This window comes from Nymphalis io, chromosome 14 (genome assembly GCF_905147045.1).
Source record: "Nymphalis io chromosome 14, ilAglIoxx1.1, whole genome shotgun sequence".
Classification (NCBI taxonomy): Eukaryota; Metazoa; Arthropoda; class Insecta; order Lepidoptera; family Nymphalidae; genus Nymphalis; species Nymphalis io.
This window is the reverse complement of record NC_065901.1, coordinates 1,160,373-1,180,963: the sequence shown is the minus strand read 5'-3', so window position 1 is coordinate 1,180,963 and position 20,591 is coordinate 1,160,373. Positions and strand designations below refer to the sequence as shown.

The 20,591-nt window shown below is 33.8% G+C and overlaps 1 protein-coding gene, 1 long non-coding RNA gene and 1 pseudogene across 9 annotated transcripts in view; 1 reads left to right on the top strand and 2 right to left on the bottom strand.

Annotated features, from left to right (window-relative positions):
* Window positions 1-20,591, bottom strand: part of LOC126773458 (uncharacterized) — a 417,434-nt gene that overhangs the window by 284,089 nt on the left and 112,754 nt on the right. The gene's annotated exons all lie outside the window — the stretch shown is intronic.
* LOC126773327 (furin-like protease 2) overlaps window positions 1-20,591 on the bottom strand; it is a 255,204-nt gene that overhangs the window by 141,265 nt on the left and 93,348 nt on the right. For 2 of the 8 annotated variants that reach the window (XM_050494165.1, XM_050494166.1), the window contains exon 2: window positions 12,696-12,779. The exons of 5 other annotated variants lie outside the window; for them this stretch is intronic. The gene's annotated coding sequence lies outside the window, so the exon portion shown is untranslated. Of the gene's footprint in view, window positions 1-12,695; window positions 12,780-20,591 lie in introns of those variants that run through there. One more of the 8 variants, XM_050494171.1, reaches the window with a different exon arrangement.
* LOC126773526 (U4 spliceosomal RNA) lies at window positions 18,657-18,781 on the top strand (annotated as a pseudogene).

Here is a 20,591-nt window from a genome sequence, read left to right as displayed (position 1 = left end):
GTGCTGGTTGGCGTGGTTGGTAGATACTTGCCTTGACATTTGTGTGCATAAACATATCTGTTTGTCCTGAGTCTGGGTGTAATTATCGATATAAGTACGTATTTACAAAAGAAGAGTAGTATATGTAGTATATCAGTTGTCTGGTTTCCATAGTACAAGCTCTGTACAAGCTTAATTTGGGATCAGATGGCCGTGTGTGCATAATGTCCCAGGATATTATCATATACTTACACACATAGTACAGTGAGTCAGCCAGTGTAATTACAGGCACAAGGGACATAAAATCTTAGTTCCCAAGGTTGGTGGCGCATTGGATATGTAAGCGATGGTTGACATTTCTTACAATACCAATGTCTAAGGGCGTTTGGTGACCACTTACCATCAGGTGGCCCATATGCTCGTCCACCTTCCTATTCTATAAAAAAAAAACATAATTTAATACATAATGAAATTTAACCTGCAACCCTGGAGCGAAAGGCAGGTAACTGCAAACTGTGTCAACGGGTCAGTATATTATACTTTAAATTTTCCAATGATAAGAGTCACTATCGTATTTCACTTTCCAGCGATTCATAATCGTGTTCCGTTGTTAGTTTTTAGTTTGTTCTTTCTTAATAGCTGTACCTACTGTTCAGTCATCTCTAGAGCATAAAGATTGTCACACTGATATATATTTATATATAGACGATAAAACTACTCGACTCTGAAGTATTAACTTGGTGAAGTTGTTAGCAGCAAGTCCTCTTGGGAGGTAACTTTTAATTTCAAATACTTTGTGCTCCATAATCGACCCTATCTTTCTCGCTTTATTTCAAACTTCATAGTCGTGGCACATACGATCTCGGTCAAGTATATGTAACCTAAAATACTAAGCTTTGAAGAAAATTTAATACAATAAATGCGCGCGAACGAATATTCAACACAACTGTTTCCGAGATATTTCATTCTGAATATTTAACAAGTGAGTAGACTGCTAACTTTTAAGTTATGCGTGCATGCTAAAATTTAAGTAATACAAAACAGGATATTAAAATTAGGTTTTTTACAAAGTAATTAAAAAGTGAATGAGCCAGTTTAACTACATGCACAAGGGGAGTAACTTCTTCGTTCCCCAGGTTGGTGGCGCATTGGCAACATATGCAATGATTAATATTCCTTACATCGCCAATGTCTACTTACTAGGCCGGGGTTACTTACCATCAGGTAGCCTATGAAAAAACAGTATCAGCATTATCTCACAATATCTAACAGTAACAAAGGGTAGCTAAAAGTATGTAACAGAATTTTACAATATCTAACTGCCAATAATGGACACGCAGCACGCAGTATGTTTGTGACAGTAGACTCACTTATTACCTTCAGTAGATAAATAATCTCAATTTAAACGCGAAATGTTTGGACGATAATGAATAACTAAGCAAAGCGATCCATTTGTTTATGGTGATAATTAACGAAAATAAAGTTTAAGTTTTGAGAGAAATATCACTAGCGATATACATATGATATCAAGTTTAACAATCAAGATGAATAAGGAACGGAGCACGCGATGTATCGTGCCTTGCCAGTCACAATAATTAAATTGTAAATACATTTCTACGAATCGCATATCTTATTAGACATGAAAATTAACGTTATTTTTGTTCGTACTCCTTGCTCTAACATTCTACATCCGATTATATTGTAACTTTGTATTGTTATTGTTAGAAGCAGTGACAGCTGATGATCCAGTGGCTTGATATAAGGCCGAAGAACCCCAGGTCAGATCGATAAAAAGTTATTGGGTTTTTTCAGTGGAAAAATTGTCAGTAGCAGCACGGTGTCTGGAAGTTGAAGCACGTAGAGCCGTTGATCCTGCGCCTGAACTCTTTCCGGTTGTATCGGACTTACCTTCCCATCAGATTATGAGAGTTAGGGAATGGGGAGTGCACTTGTGTTTGCGCACATACTTGTGTAAGCAAATGACTAGTCACCATTGTGACTGACCACCGTTGCCAAAATCGGGCAGAGGAACATATTTAATAAATTTTATATTTAACAAATTTTAATCGGATAATAATAACACAAATTAAAAAGGTATTGATAAACAAGCCGGGTATAAGGCTAGTAATTCATATTTAATTAATCCAATTAATTTAAATGTATATTATTTTATTATATACGCTCACTCGTGTGGAAACATATTGCGAGAAAACCTGCATGTGTCGAATGAAATTCAGCCACGCTCATATCGTAACCCGCTTTGGAGCATCGTGGTTGTTTAAATACAAAACTTTTTCCTCAAAAGAAGTGGATACTTGAGCGCAGCGGTGGAAAATTCACTGCCCGTTATATTAACTTAAATTGCGAATTAAAATACTTTGGAAACCATACGTGATACGACCTTACTTATTAACCTTTCTTAGCGGCTGTTTAGTTAAACACTGATTTCTCTATTTCTGTCATTATTGATTTCACATTCGAAAGAAGAGGACAGCATTATTAACTTAATAAGCTCGTTAATTTCCATAAATGTTATACACAGCTAGTAACACATCAAATAGTATAACCGTATCATCAATCTATCAATTTAATTGGTTACGTATATTCGATGCTTTCATCGCCATCATTATGTAATATCAATTTGAGTGTCAAAACATGTTTATTTGGCAATATACGGGATGAACTATTACTGTCATGCGACATAGCGTGCCGTGCGAGTGACACTAATGAACGAATAATTACATCTTTGTCGATTACCACGAAGATATCGTACTGTCGTGTCAATATTTATTACACAGAACAAACACGAAGCACGGTTCCCATGTTGGAACTGTATATTTTAACATGCAACTATGTATATTGTATCTCTAACTAGCAATTATAGAATGGCATTTTTATTGTATTTAAAACTATTGTATTGAATTCATGGATGCAAATCATCGAATATATGAGCAGGCTGGTTTCAGATAAAGTATAAATGAGTCACACACACAGTGCCGATAAAAATGATTTTGTGACGAATTCTAATACATTTCTAATCTTTCTAATAATTCTAATACAATCTAATACATCGTAAACGTAAACTGTCTTATGAAAATGATAAAGGATCATTTTTAAAATTATATGAAAATAAAATCATAAGTAGCATTTATATTTGAAGTCGGTTAGCAAAATAATCTCTTACATCGCCAATGCGATGGGAAATATGCATGTGAAACTATGGGACCTACGATGTTATATCCCTTGTGTCTGTAGTTACACTGGCTCACTCACTCTTCAAACCAGAACACAACAATAATAAGAACTACTGTGTTGTGGTATGATATCTGATGAGTGAGTAGTACCTACCCAGACGGGCTTGCACAAAGCCCTACCACCAGTATATATAGCTTGTATTTATTACCTTATAAAACTAATGAAATCACCTACAAACAGAATAAAACAAACAAATTCAAATCCTAATTAATATAAAACAAGTGTCGCGTAATTGATTTGACGTGTAGCGTACGAGTCACGTACCTTAAGATGCGACGTGACGTGTCGTAAAACATGGCGTCACGGCGTCGTACAACGTACGTGACCGCAAATGATTGTCTTCTCCGCTAATTCCGCTGAATGTACGCTTGATTTCAGTTATTAAAGCGAATTACATTCGCGCTGTTTATTATACCATTCATCACGTACTATGTAAAGTTGGGTAATTAATGGTTTACACTAGATATGTAACAACATTAACGTTGGGAGTACATTTCGCATTATTCAGTGACGTCACTTATGTTCTATTAAATAACAATATATTATTGATACATATTATTTAATATTATACAGTTAGTAGTTTTCAGCCGTGTGTTTTTATTATTGCAGGTGATAGATGTATAAGTAGATTATGTCATACGGGGTTGAATATTACTGCATAGCTAATTTCATCAATATCAGTTCAATGGTAAAGCCAAGCCAAGTCAATGCCAAGCGCAAGCGTAACAGACAGACAAACAGAGTTACTTTCGCATTTATAATATTACAATAGATGTATCGCCTAACTGTTGAGTTAACTGCTGCAATCTATGGCAGGTTCTACCGTTTGTTTTCCTAAAATATTAAATCTATTATATATAAAAAACGAATGTATGCATGTTCGTCCTCTATACGTTCTTAAACCATTAATCCGATCCTGATGTAACTTCCGCGAGTTGTTCAGCGTACACCTGAGATGGTTCCTAGTCAAAAAAAAATCAAAAGAAAATCTCTTTGTATGTTTGTCATCCAATATAAACGTTCTATGTAGACTCAACTATTTTTTCCATGCGAAATCGACCACTATTAAAAGGTAGAATAGAATAGAATATAATAGAATAGAATAGAATAGAAGGTAGAATAGAATAGAAGGTAGTTCGTAAATAATAAATTTATAAGACTTAGTTTGAGCACAAAAAACCTACACTAAAAACGTAAACATTTCTCTTTACAGAGGTTACCTGGAAGAGATCATTATAAGTGATAAGGCTGAATTTGCATACCATATGTACTCCTTGTTCTTTTATATCTTAAGGGTTTATAGTTTTTATTATCGTTGAAAAAAATATATACACTGTGTAAGCGATCCTTTCTTGATACCCCTCGATATTGCAATACTTGAAGTCCATTTAAAATTCTAGAACGGAAAACGGTTAACGAACAACTCATAGACGATAAACCCTCGACTAACCATCGAAAGCCGGCATCGAATAACAAGCTGGCATGTTGTGTGTCAAGTGATTTCAATTACTGATCAGAATATCGGAGATACTCTTTTAAAACACTTTATTATTTCTATTCGAACTGCCATTTTTATTTAATCTCCGTTATACGAATCAATTGGAAGTATTGTAAAGAATCATATTTATTTACAAATTAGTACTTGAATAGTATTTTATTTACAAGCATTTCTATATATATTAACATGTTTTTTATTACAATAAAATCAATATTTACTAAAGATATAGTTTGTTTTTTCATATTTTATTAAACATAAAAATGGCTACTATGATTTATCTAGATGTATGCAGTCGCGGAGTTTTCTGAATATATACATATTTTACCGTATACAAATATAAAAAACAATGTTTTTGCAACATCATATTATACATGATCGGTTTTATCGCTTTGCAAGCGAAAAATACCGACAATCTAATTTAAATTCACTTTGACTACGTTGACTGAGTCAAAACAAAAAATTAAACAAAAACTTAACACTCAATCAAAATAAACTCGTGTTGTCGATGTCTAAATAGGTCATTTATTTAAAATACGAATACACCATGCAAAAATAAACAAAAGAAAACCTTGAACAAAGGTATCAACAACCAAACATACGAGTATAGTTGATGGTAATAATAATTTCCTCCAAACCGATTTCGGCCACGGCGACCAATCTCATAATCCGATGGGACGGCAATCAGGACGACAGGGCGACAGGACCGGAAAGAGTTCAGGCGCAGGACCAACGGCTTTACGTGCTTTCCGAGGCACGGGAGTGTCCACAATTCTAACTTCATGGCTCTGGGCTGCTACTTAAAATTTTCTGACATAAAAACCCAATAACTTTTTATTGGCCCGACCTGGGAATTGAACCCAGGACCTTCGGGTCTGCGGCCTTATATCAAGCCACTAAACCAACGAGGCAGTCGGTCGAACTTGTTGGTACGGGTATAGTGATGGTGCAAACCCGCCTGGGTAGGTACCACCCACTCATAACATATTCTTCTTCGAAACAGTAATACTTAGTTAGCATTAAAAAAACAGCGTTAAGCTTATACACACTATAAAATAAATACCATAAATGAAACAGTAATGCGACAATTGATCCATGCAAAGTAACCGGTGAAATAACGTACGGTACTTGCAGATCAACAGATAAACAGCGTCCAACGCATATCATTATAACAGCCCCGTCAGACGAGCGACTTGTTTGAATATTTATGGACATGCATACAGCCCAGATTCCCATCCTCTGCTAGACGTGTTGATTTATTCAAAGCAATTTTAACGACACATGTCAAATGCAATCGCATGCAGATTGTATGCGATTGTGTACACGCTGTGGAAATACATATTTACATGATCATGGAATCAGTGCGATTTTTCAAGCGCGTTTCGATCATATATGTTTTTTTTACAATCACAACATTATTCTAGTCGATAAAGAATTCTAGTTACATTTGTGTAATGACTATGCACGAGCACTAGCTAGTAGGAAATAAATGTTCCGAGTTTCGGTATTTCGATCGTATCATTAGAATTGTTAATAGAAAAGCTAAGTTAAAGCGAGTGTGCGCAAGAAATAGCTATTTCCAACATATTCCTCTTTGCCCTTTGAACTTCAGGAGACACGATGATCGTACGAAACGTGAATGTCATAACGACTAATATCACGTTCTTTGTATAGGTCGTAATAAACAATGTTGCCCTTTGTCTCACAATTCAAATTCCTCTCTACCATTCGATAACACACGAGACAAAGCCATCTGTAATATTTTTAGTTTTCTGTACACAAATTGTGGAAACTTAAGCCGTAGTCTGCCAGGATATAGCAGGACAGGATAATTATAAATAAAGAGCTCGTATTAATCTCAACGCTGGCTAAGATCTTTACTCCTTTTAAGGAGAAGGTTTTTGGAAGATTTAATGCTGGTTGGTGGATACACATCCAAGTTTCTCCATAAGATGAATTACACAATGAAGGCAGTTTACAATCTCTCAATATATACTAATTTTAGATATTATAAATGTGAATGTAACTCTGTCTGACTGTTTGACTGACTGTCTGTTACGCTTTTGCGGCTAAACCACTATACCGATTTTGATACGAATCGGTATGAACGCTTGAACCCTAAGGGAGGACAAAAGCCTGTATACCTTATAGACTTTTATTATACCTTCTATCACATGCGAAAACTAGTTTAACATTATCAAAGTAAACTATTGTACATACTCGTTATCAAAGCGACAGGCTAAGATGAATATTTTCTTTGAATAGCATATCATCAACAGCTCCGGGTCACAATGAAGGTTAATAGCAAAAGTCAACAATACCCTTGGTTTGATTGAACTATCGGAGAAATAATGACAATATACAGAGGCACACAATAAACAATGGCTGTCGACTTCGGCTGCGTGTTAGCGTACATTCAAAAGGTGTAACGAGTAACTACGTCACTTTTTATATTAGTGACTACAATACGCGTCTTATGTTTCTTTTTATATATGTGTTTGTTATTTAATCCCGCAGATCATTTTATTTTTAAAAATAAATATAATTAAAGCTCATATTTAATAAAGTATTTACTAAATAAATACTATTACATTGTAAAAGATTGTGCTATCTATCTGAACTAATAAATGAGTAAACGGTTTGTTTTGTTATAATAATAATAATAATATCCTGGGACATTTTTCACACACGGCCATCTGATCCCAAATTAAGCTTGTACAAAGCTTGTGCTATGGAAACCAGACTACTGATATACTACATATACTACTTTTCTTTTGTAAATACACACTTATATAGATAATTACACCCAGACTCAGGACAAACAGACATGTTCATGCACACAAATGTCTGTCCTGGGTGGGAATCGAAACCACAACCTTCGGCGTGAAAAGGCAAGGATCTACCAACCACGCCAACCGGCTCGTTAAATATACCTAACTAAAAACGTACTAAATAAATATGTATGTACATAAAACTTAAAAAAGGAGGTGAAGCGCGCTTCGGTTAGGAAAACATCGTGAGGAAACCTGCATATATCGAATTTCACTGAAATTCTGCCACATGTGTATTCCATCAACCCGCATTGGAGCAGCGTGGTGGAATAAGCTCTAAACTTTCTCCTAAAAAAAGGGAAAGGAGGCCTTTAGCCCAGCAGTGGGACATTCACAGGCTGTTACGGAAGCGATAAGCGTGAATTTCATTTTATTGTAGATGCTAAAAGAGCTTGGAATAAGCAGTCATTGATTTTCATAAAGAGTACATAAATTTAATTGTATATTACTTACTAATGACTTTCTTAGTTCAGATCAACATTCCGAAATGGTGGTATCTATATATCAGACTAGTAGCCCGCAGCTTCGCCGGCGTGGAATTAAATGAGTGGTGAAAATCCATTAAAATTTACCATTTTAATGTACACAATTCCTTTTTGAATTATGAATATAAAATAATAATTTATACTAGGTAGCAGCGGTAGTCTAAAAAATATGTTTATTATAATTCAGTTACATATTTGCTTTTGGAATTTTTCGTCATTTAAAATGACCGGACCGGACAAATAGACAGACAGACAAACAAATATAAAAAAGACTGTTTTGGTTTTCGTAACTCGCAAATAGCCATGTTTACCTAAAAAAGGGATAGTTATTTTGAAATCACAAACAGACACGTTAATAATTCAACTGCCTCGTTTGTCTTTGTCTAGTGGTTTGATGTAAGGCCGCAGACCTGGAGGTCCTGGGTTCAATTCCCAGGTCGGGCCAATGAAAAGTTATTGGGTTTTTCCGTCAGAAAATTCTCAGTAGTAGCCCGGAGTCAGGAAGTTGGAAATGTGTACACTCCCGTGCCTCGGAAAGCACGTAAATTCATCTTGATTCTAAAGGCTAATCTTGATTTGGCCACTGTGGCCGAAATCGGTCTGGAGGACATTATTAATTGAATTAAATTCAAAAATACTTGTAGGAGCCTAATATAATATATTTTGATTTGATTCGTGTCCCTTTGAAGAGACCACAAATCAAAAATTTCCGGTTGTTGGTTGTGAGTGCTTTGTATAGTTCTATGTGGCAATCAGCAATCCTAACGCTAAATATGAATACAGTCGAGGTGTTGCGGTTAGACACTTGAGTGAGCTCGTGTAATTACAGGGACAGGGAATATAACATATACGATCTGATAGTTCAAGATTTAGTAATTGTTTATATACTTCACATTACAATATATATTCCACTGGTGGAAGAGCTTTGTGCAAGCTCGTCTGGGTAGGTACCACACATTCATCAGATATTCTACCGCAAAACAGCAGTACTTGGTATTGTTGTGTTCCGGTTTGAAGGGTGAGTGAGCCAGTGTAATTACAGGCACAAGGGACATAACATCTTAGTTCCCAAGATTGGTGGCGCATTGGTGATGTAAGCGATGGTTGACATTTCTTACATTGCCAATGTCTAAGGGCGTTTGGTGACCACTTACCATCAGGTGGCCCATATGCTCGTCCGCCTTCCTTTTCTATAATATTAATATATATATATATATATATATATATATATATATATATATATATGGTGGCTAAATTAGAATATGCCATTTCACTTTAGAAAAGTCTACAGATCGCGCCATATGACTGCAATACAAACTAGTAGCATTATATTTAACGATCGTACGTTTCAAAACTGTTTGCAAGACCTTATTTAGATTTGTTTTATTTATTATGTTTATATTATTGCAAATGGCCATCTATGTAATGTATGTATGATATAAGATGAGCGACGAGTATTTCTATTCCAAATTGCAACTAAATATATTCAAAAGTTTTTGCATGAAATATTGACAAAGATCCATTCATCCTCTAAACTCTATAATATTAGTACAATGTTCATATGCACTTAACTTACGTAAAATGTGTTCATGTAATGAAATACAACCATTACTAACATCGCCAATACGCAACTTGGGAACGAAGGTGTTAAATCCCTTGTGCCTTTAGTTTCACAAGCTCACTCTTCCTTTAGCGCAAAAGTGCTAAGTATTGCTATTAAATAAATTATATTAAGATGTTAAACATACAAGTTATTTAGGTGTGAATACGAATCGAATTCAATAATACGTTAATACGATATTTATCTAGACGAGCCGGCTAGCGTGGTTGGTGGATGCTTGGCTTTCCCGCCGAAGGTTGTGGGTTCGATTCCCACCCAGGACAGATATTTGTGGGCATGAACATGTCTGTTTGTCCTGAGTCTGAGTGTAATTATCTATATAAGTATGTATTTACTAAAGAAAAATAGTATATGTAGTATATGAGTTGTCTGGTTTCCATAGTACAAGCTCTGTACAAGCTTAATTTGGGATCAGATGGCCGTGTGTGACAAATGTCCCAGGATATTATTATAATTATTTATTTTATACTTAAATGTACATTCCACACATTAATTATCCAATCATTCTACATTATCATAACTACAAATCAAAATTCCGTGAACTATTCACGGCGTGACCGATTGGACAAGGCAATTCGTTACAGTCACTAAATAGATAGTTACGGCGCATTCGGACACATCCAATTACGCGGCCTGCCGAAATTATATTTATTTATTTAACACTTCATTGCGTAACACTACGAGGACATGTACAAACGGACATACTGAAAGCATTTGAAAATGTTACACTTATGATAAAATAGAGGAGATCGCTTGACGAACGCATGGCGACTGGTGACACCTTAGTTGTATATTATATTTATATTATAATAGAGGTTAGTTTTGTTTTGTTTTCATCAAAAACTACCGATCAGTTTGATGAAAGTCACGTAGCTTTTTTTATGTACAGTTTTTTATAACAACGTAGCAGAAAGATTAAAATAATCGATCCGTGCGCTGTACGAGCGAACGATGCCAAAAATATAACAAATACATGAAAACATTTTACGTAAGCTTAGTGCATATGTATAATGTACATCGTACTAATATTATAAATGCAAGAGTTTAGAAGATGGATGGATCTTTGTAAGTCTTTCACGCAAAGACTTCTGAATAGATTTGGTTGAAATTTGGAACAGGAATACTTGTAGCTCATACTTATTGCATAGTGTACGTAACACCCGACCCCCTCCTCGCGGGCATATCCGCAGCAAGAAGCTAGTCTTGTATAAAATATTTAAAGAAAATCTATAATTCTTTCATAGATAAGACACAGCGACATTGATGGGTGATTACTAAACTATAAAAATTTAAGTTATGACAGTCGAACATGTTTTTTATATAAGAATACGTAAATTACATTATTATTGTAAGATATGAAGAAATAAATCGGTCAACAAAATAAATGAACAAAAATAAAAACGCAACGTGTTAGCGGGGAGCATTCGCCATTTAATCACTGAAAGTTCGATTACTTACAAGAATCCTCTAATACCACTAATATCCACCAATGCGACGTAAGAAAAATTCAACCCCCGGGAAAGTAATCAGTCAAGTTTAGCTGGTCATTACCGTAATGGGGGGAGAGAGCTCCGTCCTTTAGAACAGATCCCTAGGCAGTATTACAGACACTATCCGATAATTTCGAGCCAAAATCCAATGGATCCGCGTAATGAACCTCCGAGAGCGTTCCGAATGATTACTGGCGACAAATTACTTGTGAACTAACACATGTACGGTATAAGTACATCGTGTTAATTAATTGGGAATTAAGTGTAATATATCCCTAGTAACTATAAATTAGTGTGACACAGGAACTAGAATTCAATAATATGTATGTATATAGAAATTGTCAGTAGTGGCAGGACAGTAGGTTAATGCTGGTGAAGTTTTGAAATTCAGTCTTTTGAGAGCTCACACGTTTAATATTTTCGCATTGGAATGTTTTCTTTTGATATATGTGATATGCTGACTGCCTCGTTTGGTCTAGGCTTGATATAAGGCCGCAGACTCGGAGGTTTTGGGTTCAATTCCCATGTCGGGCCAATAAAAAAGTTATTGGGTTTTTCTGTCAGAAAATTCTCAGTAGCAGCCCGGAGTCTAGATGTTGGAAGTGTGTACACTCCCGTGCCTCGGAAAGCACGTAAAGCCGTTGGTCCTGCGCCTGACTCTTTCCGGTCGTGTCGGATTGCCGTCCCATCGGATTATGAGAGTTAGGGAATAGAGAGTGCACCTGTGTTTGCGCACACACTTGTGCACTATAATATCTCCTGCGTAGTTGGCTAAACTCTCTTGAGATTGGCCGCCGTGGCCGAAATCGGTCTGGAGGACATTATTATTATTATATGTGATATATTTTGATAATTCGTTTATTTGAACAATACGCTCGTTATTAATCCATTGGAATACCAATTTTCTATATATATATATTTATTTTATTTTAATTCTCCAGCTTAATTCGAAAAAATAGAATATGACAGACGGATTGACAAACAGACACTAGATTAATCCTAGAAGTTTTTTTTTATCAAATAAATGGAACCCAATAATATTATTTTTACTTTGCTAAGAATATAAATTTAGTACTTGGAATTATTCAATTTTTTTTATTATGCATTAAATACATAGCCTGTTCTTGAAAATTTAATTCTTCTTTTAAAATATAAATTATTTTTCAATGTTCAGATATTAATTAATAATATATATATAGATATTATTTTTATCTGTATAGTAAAATAAAATTCTGGAAGGTTATAACTAATACCAAATACGTCTTACGATTAGAACATGAATCGTACACTCTTTAATCAATATTTCACTATGTTTTTTTATCTTTCGTTGTGATTTGGATGAATTCTTTCATTACAGAGATATTTAAGATTATCTTACGATATTTTCATTCAATGCGTCTTGGAATTTATAAAACCGACAAATTCACTTTTGCAACTAACTACTTGACAACTAATGTCATTTCATCCACTGTGTGATCCCAGCTTAAGGTTATTATAACAACAGATTCCGTTAAAAAAAAGTTTTGTAAAAAACCTTACGATGTTTCTTACGGCGTCTACTTCTGAACGAAGTGCTGATAATGACACCCCCATAAACAATAGACGGCACAAGCGACGTCTTACCTGCAAAGAGAAAACGAGTGTTATTGAAATAAAAGTCGATATTGGAATCATAGATAATGGTAACCAGAGTGACATAAACCAATGGAGATCAGACAATAAGAGGATCATTAACGTTTAAACCACTGATGTGCCATTGCGCAATTGACGCTTCTATTTATACATCAATTTGATTCATATTATATTATACGCTCAATTAAGAACACCCAAATTCAGTGGTGCTTGTACAGATGTAAAACCACAATTATCATGATCATCGTCATCTCGGCGTATATTATAAAAATAACATAATTTTAAGCTTATCAAAACTAACTGTTATTACAAAAATATAATATTTACATAAATTTATTTTCGTTAAATCACAGCTACTTATTTTAATATTGAGAAATCCTTTAGTGTTATTGACATCAGTATAATAAAAGCTAGTCTCACGTCAGGTGACGTAAAATTCACACGAGATCCAGAAATACGTTACTTTAAGTGACTGCTTTGGAAAATCCACGCCTCGATGCACTAAATCAATTCAATTTCAAATAAATCTCAACTCTACAGCATTGAAATAAAGTTTGTAATCGTTTAAACATATCCACGTATAATATGATGAAAACATTTCAAGGTGTCGACGAATATCAGTGTGTATTGGCACTCAGAAGCACAAAGGTAGCCTGCGTTTATTTCCACTCCATTTTATGAAATTCACCGTTATGTGGCTACGAACAGACAGGACAATTTTCAAATGCTTAGTTAATTGGGTTCAATTCAATAGATAAGTGGTTACTTATCTATGAAACAAGTTAATGCTTTGGATACTATGAATAAATCTACAATTTTAGAACAAATCATATGAAACGGATAATGGTAAATCCGTTTGTGATTAAAAGAATTCGACAACTTATATATATATAAGGAAAACTGCGGCACATCAACTTTCGTCAACAAACTTTTTATCGTCGTGCAACAATAGTGTACATTTTTTTTTTATATAAGAGGGTGCAAACTAGCGGAGAACTCACCTGATGGAAAATAACTACCACCGCCCATGGACATCTGCAACACCCGTGGGCTTGCAGGTACGTTACTTTGCCAGCATTTAGGAAATGAGTACGCTCTTCTCTTGATGGTTGATATGTAATATCGATTCGGAAAATTCGCCGGCGAAAGCTGGTTCCACAGAGTGGTTGTACGAGGTAGGAAATGCTTTAAAAATCGCTGTTGTGGATTTCCAGACATCGAGGTAGTGAGTATGGAGTTTAGAGTTCTAGCGCGATGTCCGGTGGTGAAATTCAGCAGCCGGGACTAACCCAAACAATTCTTCAGAACATTCCCCCTGATATATGCGATAGACGATGCAGAATGACCCGACATGTCTAAGCAAATACGAAGAATATAGGTAACAGGTAAGAGCTAGATCGCCAACAATTCTAACTGCTCTATGTTGAATGCGGTCAAAGGGAAGAAGCTGGTACTGGGGAGCTCCCGCCCAGAGATGAGAGCAGTACTCCATGTGAGGCCGATTTGCGCCTTGTAGAGTTTCAAAATACATTTTAGTATGAAAATGAGTGACGCAAAAAAAAATCGGTGAGATTAGAGAATATTCCCATTTTCATCAATGTCAAAATATAATTTATTTAAGTAAGCTCTTACAAGCATTTTTATATCGCCATTTTACAATTTTAAATTTAAAGCTACCGATACCGTACCGGTTGGAATGTACGTTCAATCAAGAACAACTGACAAGAAAATCAGTAATTACTCTTTTTAACAATCAAAAATGTTACGCTCAAATTACCGATTTGTAATAAAAAAAAACTGTGCGAATTAAAAAGAGATAGATAACAGTATTTAAATGTAAGAGTCGATTGGTGTGAGAATCCATTGCAATGTGATGTACATTATTTATTTATCAAACAAACGCGTCTAAGCTACCAAAATATTGTTTGTTTTTCAAAGCCAATGTCATAACATAGTAATTAGAAACAAATACCTTGTAACGTTGAACATAGAGATTATAATGAAACAAATACTTCGAATTATGAAATAACATGAAGAGAGCATTATGTATGCAAAGGTCCCTAACGCGAAAGTAAAACAAGTCACACAAACATTTATGTATGTGTTTGAGTTACAATCGCGAAACAACAAACAACGTTAAGAATTAACAAGCGAAGGATGACTCACGAATCCTGAGTTAAAATTGAATTACAACTGAGTACTCATACAAAAGCCAAAAGTTGAATTGAAAATTATATTTTGAGAAGGTTCTATTTTCATACTATCAAGTGATTTCATTGAAACATTTTAATAATTTATTTAACCCTAAAATTCGGATTGTGTCTGAAAATTTATTTCAAACACAATCCGTTAGTTAGAAACACCAAAAAAAAGTAAATCGATATTATAGATAAAACAGAAAGGCGCGGACAAAACGTCTATGCAGATGCAATGATAAATATAAAAACTTACATACATTTGTTGATCCTGGATTATTTAATGGGTATTATACTGCATATATTGAAAACATTTGCCGGTACTTTGGGCGTAATTGAGATGAGATTTTTTAACAGCGATGTAATCTATAACTCATTTTCCTCAACTTTGATATTTGTTATCATCATTTAAGTTTGTCTTACTATTCGGATTGTATTTTAAATAAATTTCTATATATTTTTCGCGATATACACATACTAGGTAAAATGCCTATACCTACTCAAAGATACTTAAGTATGATCCTTAACTTATATATTATTTTGATTGATTTTAAATTTGAATTGAATCTTCGACTAGATATTTGCATGTTACCAAATATGAGCATTTTTGATTCGCAGGATTAATTTTGATTAAAGATACCACAGATACAGAGGAAAACTCATTTATTCAAATGAAATACACATTAAACTAAAATCTTTATCCGCAAATTGTGATTTCGACATTTCAATTTCCAAAAAAAGTTACAAATGATTAGTCTAGTTATATCAAAGTTGAGTCTTCAGTAGATATATCACGAGATAATTTAGCGAACAGGGCGAAACCTGTGAATGACTGCAAGCTAATTAGCGAAATCACACTTAACGCTGACGCCATATTGTTCAACATCTGCTATGAGAGATCTGATGTGAAAATCCTGTTTAGTACCATTTTATATTACAAAGGAACTTTGGCAATATTTCAGTATTACTTTGATGGTGGGGTAAAGGTAAATAAACCATTGTAATTACAGACAGATGAGACATATCATGTACATAAGTTCTTATGGTTGGTGGCGTGTAGAATTTTAAGAATGGTTAATATTTTTGCTGAATGCTTTTAAGAATGGTTAATATTTTTACCATGTATGTTATGAATGGACAGTGGAGACTTGTGGACTATTTTAAATATAATAAAAGTGATAAACACCGATACATCTTTCAAAATTAAATTTTAAAAACACTTTTAAAACGTCTGAGTTTTTCTTTTTTTCGGTACTTGTCAAATAATTATTAATCACTATATATGACATTATATCCATGAAATATAAATAGCGTGGCTCCAAAACATAGCACCGTCCTTAATTCGAAGCACGCATTGTAAAGTTGAGGCTTTGTCCCGCAACCGAATTAGAGGTTTCAGCTTAATACTAAACTTTATGAAAATTATTATGCACTGTTTTGGACGGATTTTCGTGAAGGCTATTTTAGACTTTCATGCAAAACATTTAATCAAACATAATATTAAAACGTACATATATATAAGTTCGAAAGGTAAAATAAACACTATAGCAAAAGATACAATAAAGCGTAGAAAATTTCAACGAACAAGAATTTTATATTTGTTGACCGTAAAGATGTCTTCAGAGATCTCTCTCTGAAGACATTAAAATGTAGTCAATAGTCACGTTATGAGCTTCGATGAATAGCCGAGGCGTTACGTCCTACAATATTACTTCGAACATCCCTGAACGCTAATTGAAAACGTGACAGAGGCGAATGACGTAATAAGGTAACCTTGTATATATAAAGATTTTGGAGTGATGTTTTATTGAACTCTTTTTTGTTAAATCGCTTTCAAAGCAAATTCCTGGGTTTTTGCAATAAGATTGTGTTGGAGTTTTTTTATGTCGATATTCGGAAATTCACTTGAAAGAAGTACACGCAATGTAGAGTTAAATTAAAAAAATAATTAAGTAAGTAAGTAAGCGTTTAGGATTCATGTGTACTTAAATCGCTTTATAAAGTACATTTTTACTACCCTTGAAATTGGTATGCAAACTTTACGTAGGTTTTTAATGAAAGAACTCCAGAACAATCTTGGCCCGATGTTTGAACTAAGTGTCCCAAAACTGCGATCCTTTTCAACTGTACGAATATACTAATATTTCAAATTAAGCAAGTCATTTATTTTGACAACGAATCCTGATTGTATAGTTTTTACATTTAAAAGAATTTGCGCAATAACAATTCAACTAAAATCTGATAAAAACCCGTCCCTTTTTTTCTTACAATTATTTAGGTATGTTGTACATATTTGAATATCGTATATACATAAATGTATATATATATATATTTTAAATACATTAAATTATATTTTAAATGTATATAATTCATACATTTAAAAATAAATAAGTGTTAATTTTATTATCAAAGTGGTTCGTCAAAATTAGTATCTAGATTTAGCGTTTCATTTTTTACAGAACACAGCTGCCTTTACTATTAATAGAAACATAGTTATACAAAATAATAATCACATTACAATAATTACAAAAATAATTATATAAGGATTTTGCTATTTGATAAATTATGTATTTTTATTTCCGAGACCGTCAAATAGTTCTGATGAAAGTTGATTAATCACAACGTATTGTAAAATTGTATTTAAGTTATGCGATATAAAATTAGTAAAATAAAATTTTTACGGTCTTATAAATGTTGCTTAGCGCCTTTGTAATCGTTGATTCATACATATGTTATTGTTGATTCACATTCAAATCACAGCATTGTTCAACTAAACACTATCGATACTTGGAACAAATTATAATCCAAATTAAGTCGAACTTATCTTGAGCGAATCAAGACATCTTGTAATAGTAGAGGCTTGTCCATAGCTTGAAAGTCAATTTAATATTTTCTTATAACTCATTTACCTTGAACATTTTTTGCACTAATATCAGTATCAGTAACAGCCTGTTAATGTCCCAATGCTGGGCTAAGGCCTCCTCTTCCTTTTGAGGAAAAAGTTTGGAGCTTATTCCACCACGCTGCTCCAATGCGGGTTGGTAGAATACACATGTGGCAGAATTTCAATGGAATTAAACATATGCAGGTTTCTTCACGATGTTTTCCTTCACCATCAAGCACGAGATGAATTATAAACACAAATTAAGCACATGAAAATTCAGTAGTCCTTGCCCGCGTTTTAACCCACCGGTTTTGATCATCGGTTAAGATTCACGAGTTCTAACCACTAGGCGATCTCGGTTTTTTTCACTAGGTATTTAAAGGTATTTTATATGTGTACCGGCGCCCATGATCAAATGGACATAGTTTAAATAGTTGTATGGTTTACAAATACAAATATACAGTGTATATAGATAATCCATACAGTAATCTGATCGGACACTATGGATTGATCACTCGCACACAAAGAATGATTGATGAGTGGAATAAAAACCATCGATTAAATAACATGCCGACAAAGACTTCGAAAACAATTTAAGAGACTTCATCCCATACATGCTCAGATGTTTTTTGCGATCAATTTTGCGAATAACTTTTACAAATGTTATATATTCAAATAGTAACAGCCTGTAAATGTCCCACTGCTGGGCTAAGGCCTCCTCTCCCTATTTGAGGAAAAGGTTTGGAGCTTATTCCACCACGCTGCTCCAATGCAGGTTGGTGGAAATATAACTTTGCGCAGAGGCAATATCGTAACCAATGAGGTTAATCCGAGGTGCGATTATTGCTAGTTGAAATATATTCAAAACTTTTAACTAATTCTGTAATAGTAATTCGTTGTTGTTTGCCTGGAAAAGCTTCGCTTGTATCGTGTGTTATGTTTTTTATTTTATTTATAATATGTACGATAAATTATATATCTATCTATCGATCTAGTTTTGAAAGTTTTTTTTATTAGGTCGTAAAGTATCCCTTGGACAAATAAATAAAAGGAATGCTTTTTTTGTTCTTTTTTTTATTTATAAATGCGAATTATTTGTATTATTTATACCTCAACTATACTCGAACGAATGGATTAAATTCTAAAAAAAATTGTTTAGTAATCGATTACTTAATGAAACATTTTAATGATTATTTAACCAGATGTAATATTAACATTGATGTAACATTAACGAGATAAAACACAAAATATCCGTCAATATAAAGAGATGTAATTTCGTAATGAGACATGATACAAAATAGTAACCTTAGAACAAGTTACAACTCAAATTAAGCCGAACGTCTCTCTTGAGCGATTCTAAAGGGCTCATTAGATGGCTTGATCACGAATCCACAAACGTTTATTGAATCCAACGATTCTACATCGTTTACGAGATTACCTCGAACTATATATATTGAAGCATATGATTTAAAACATATATTTATAACAAATCTTGTCTACATCTTTTTTAATTATAGTTTTTTTCTTGTTTAAACTTATATAAGGAAAGAAATGAAATCACTGTGATGTCACCTGACGGTTAACATTTAACATCGAATTTATTATAATTGAGCGACTGTAGTGTTTACAGACTTGCAGTTGCCAACATTATCATATTATGAATTAACGTTAGTTTAACTAATTTTGCATTTACGAGTTGTATATAAACTTCACTTGTTACTAAAAGGTAGGTATTTTAACCTAATTATGATTGTCAAATATAACTTATCCTGGCCTAGGCTTCGCTGGCGTGTGAACGTTCATAACGATCGGTTGAGCAGTATGAAAAGATAAGACAAGACGTTAAAGCGTTACTATTATAAAAAGTTACGTTAAATAACAGCCCGCTAATGCAGCTGGGAGAAGGCATCCTCTCCTCTTACTACGCTACTTTAATCTATTATTTTAATGTACCACCCACTCATCAGATAATCTACCGCAAAGCAGCAGTACTTGGTATAAATAATTATTATTGTGTTCTAGTTTAAAGGGTGAGTAAACCCGTGTAATTACAGGAACAAGGGGCATAACATCTTAGTTCCCAAAGTTGGTGGTGCATTTGCGATGTAAGCAATGGTTAACATTTCTTGCAATGCCAATGTCCATGAGCATTGATGACCACTTACCATCAGGTGGCCCTTTTGCTCGTCCGCCTACCTATTCTATAATAAAAAAATTATTGATTCGAATTTACCATCTTCAGACAATATTTATTTATTTAATATTTGGGAAACAAACAGATATAAAATATAATCTAATTACATAATACAATTTAAATATCACATTATCCAGCGAAGTTTCCACCGATTGATGAAACATAAAATGCACTCAAATACTTTAACACAATAAGAGAAAAAATTATTGGACAATATTAAAAATATATAATTAAGTTAATTTAAGATTGTTACAAATATTATCTTTAAATTTAATCAAAGATAAATGAAATATATCAATGTTCCCAAAATGCTTATTATATTCCCGACAAGCTCTGATTAGAAAACAGATATCCACGTATACTAACCAATATTGGTTTTTTTAAAGCATATCATCAATAATAGTGTTTTGATAAATATCAACCACATATAACGGGCGTATAAAATATGATACCGAATTGTTGAGGACAAAATGTACCTCGTTAATTTAATATTCTAGCTTATTGTTGTCCTACTCTTCCGTCTCCCTTTC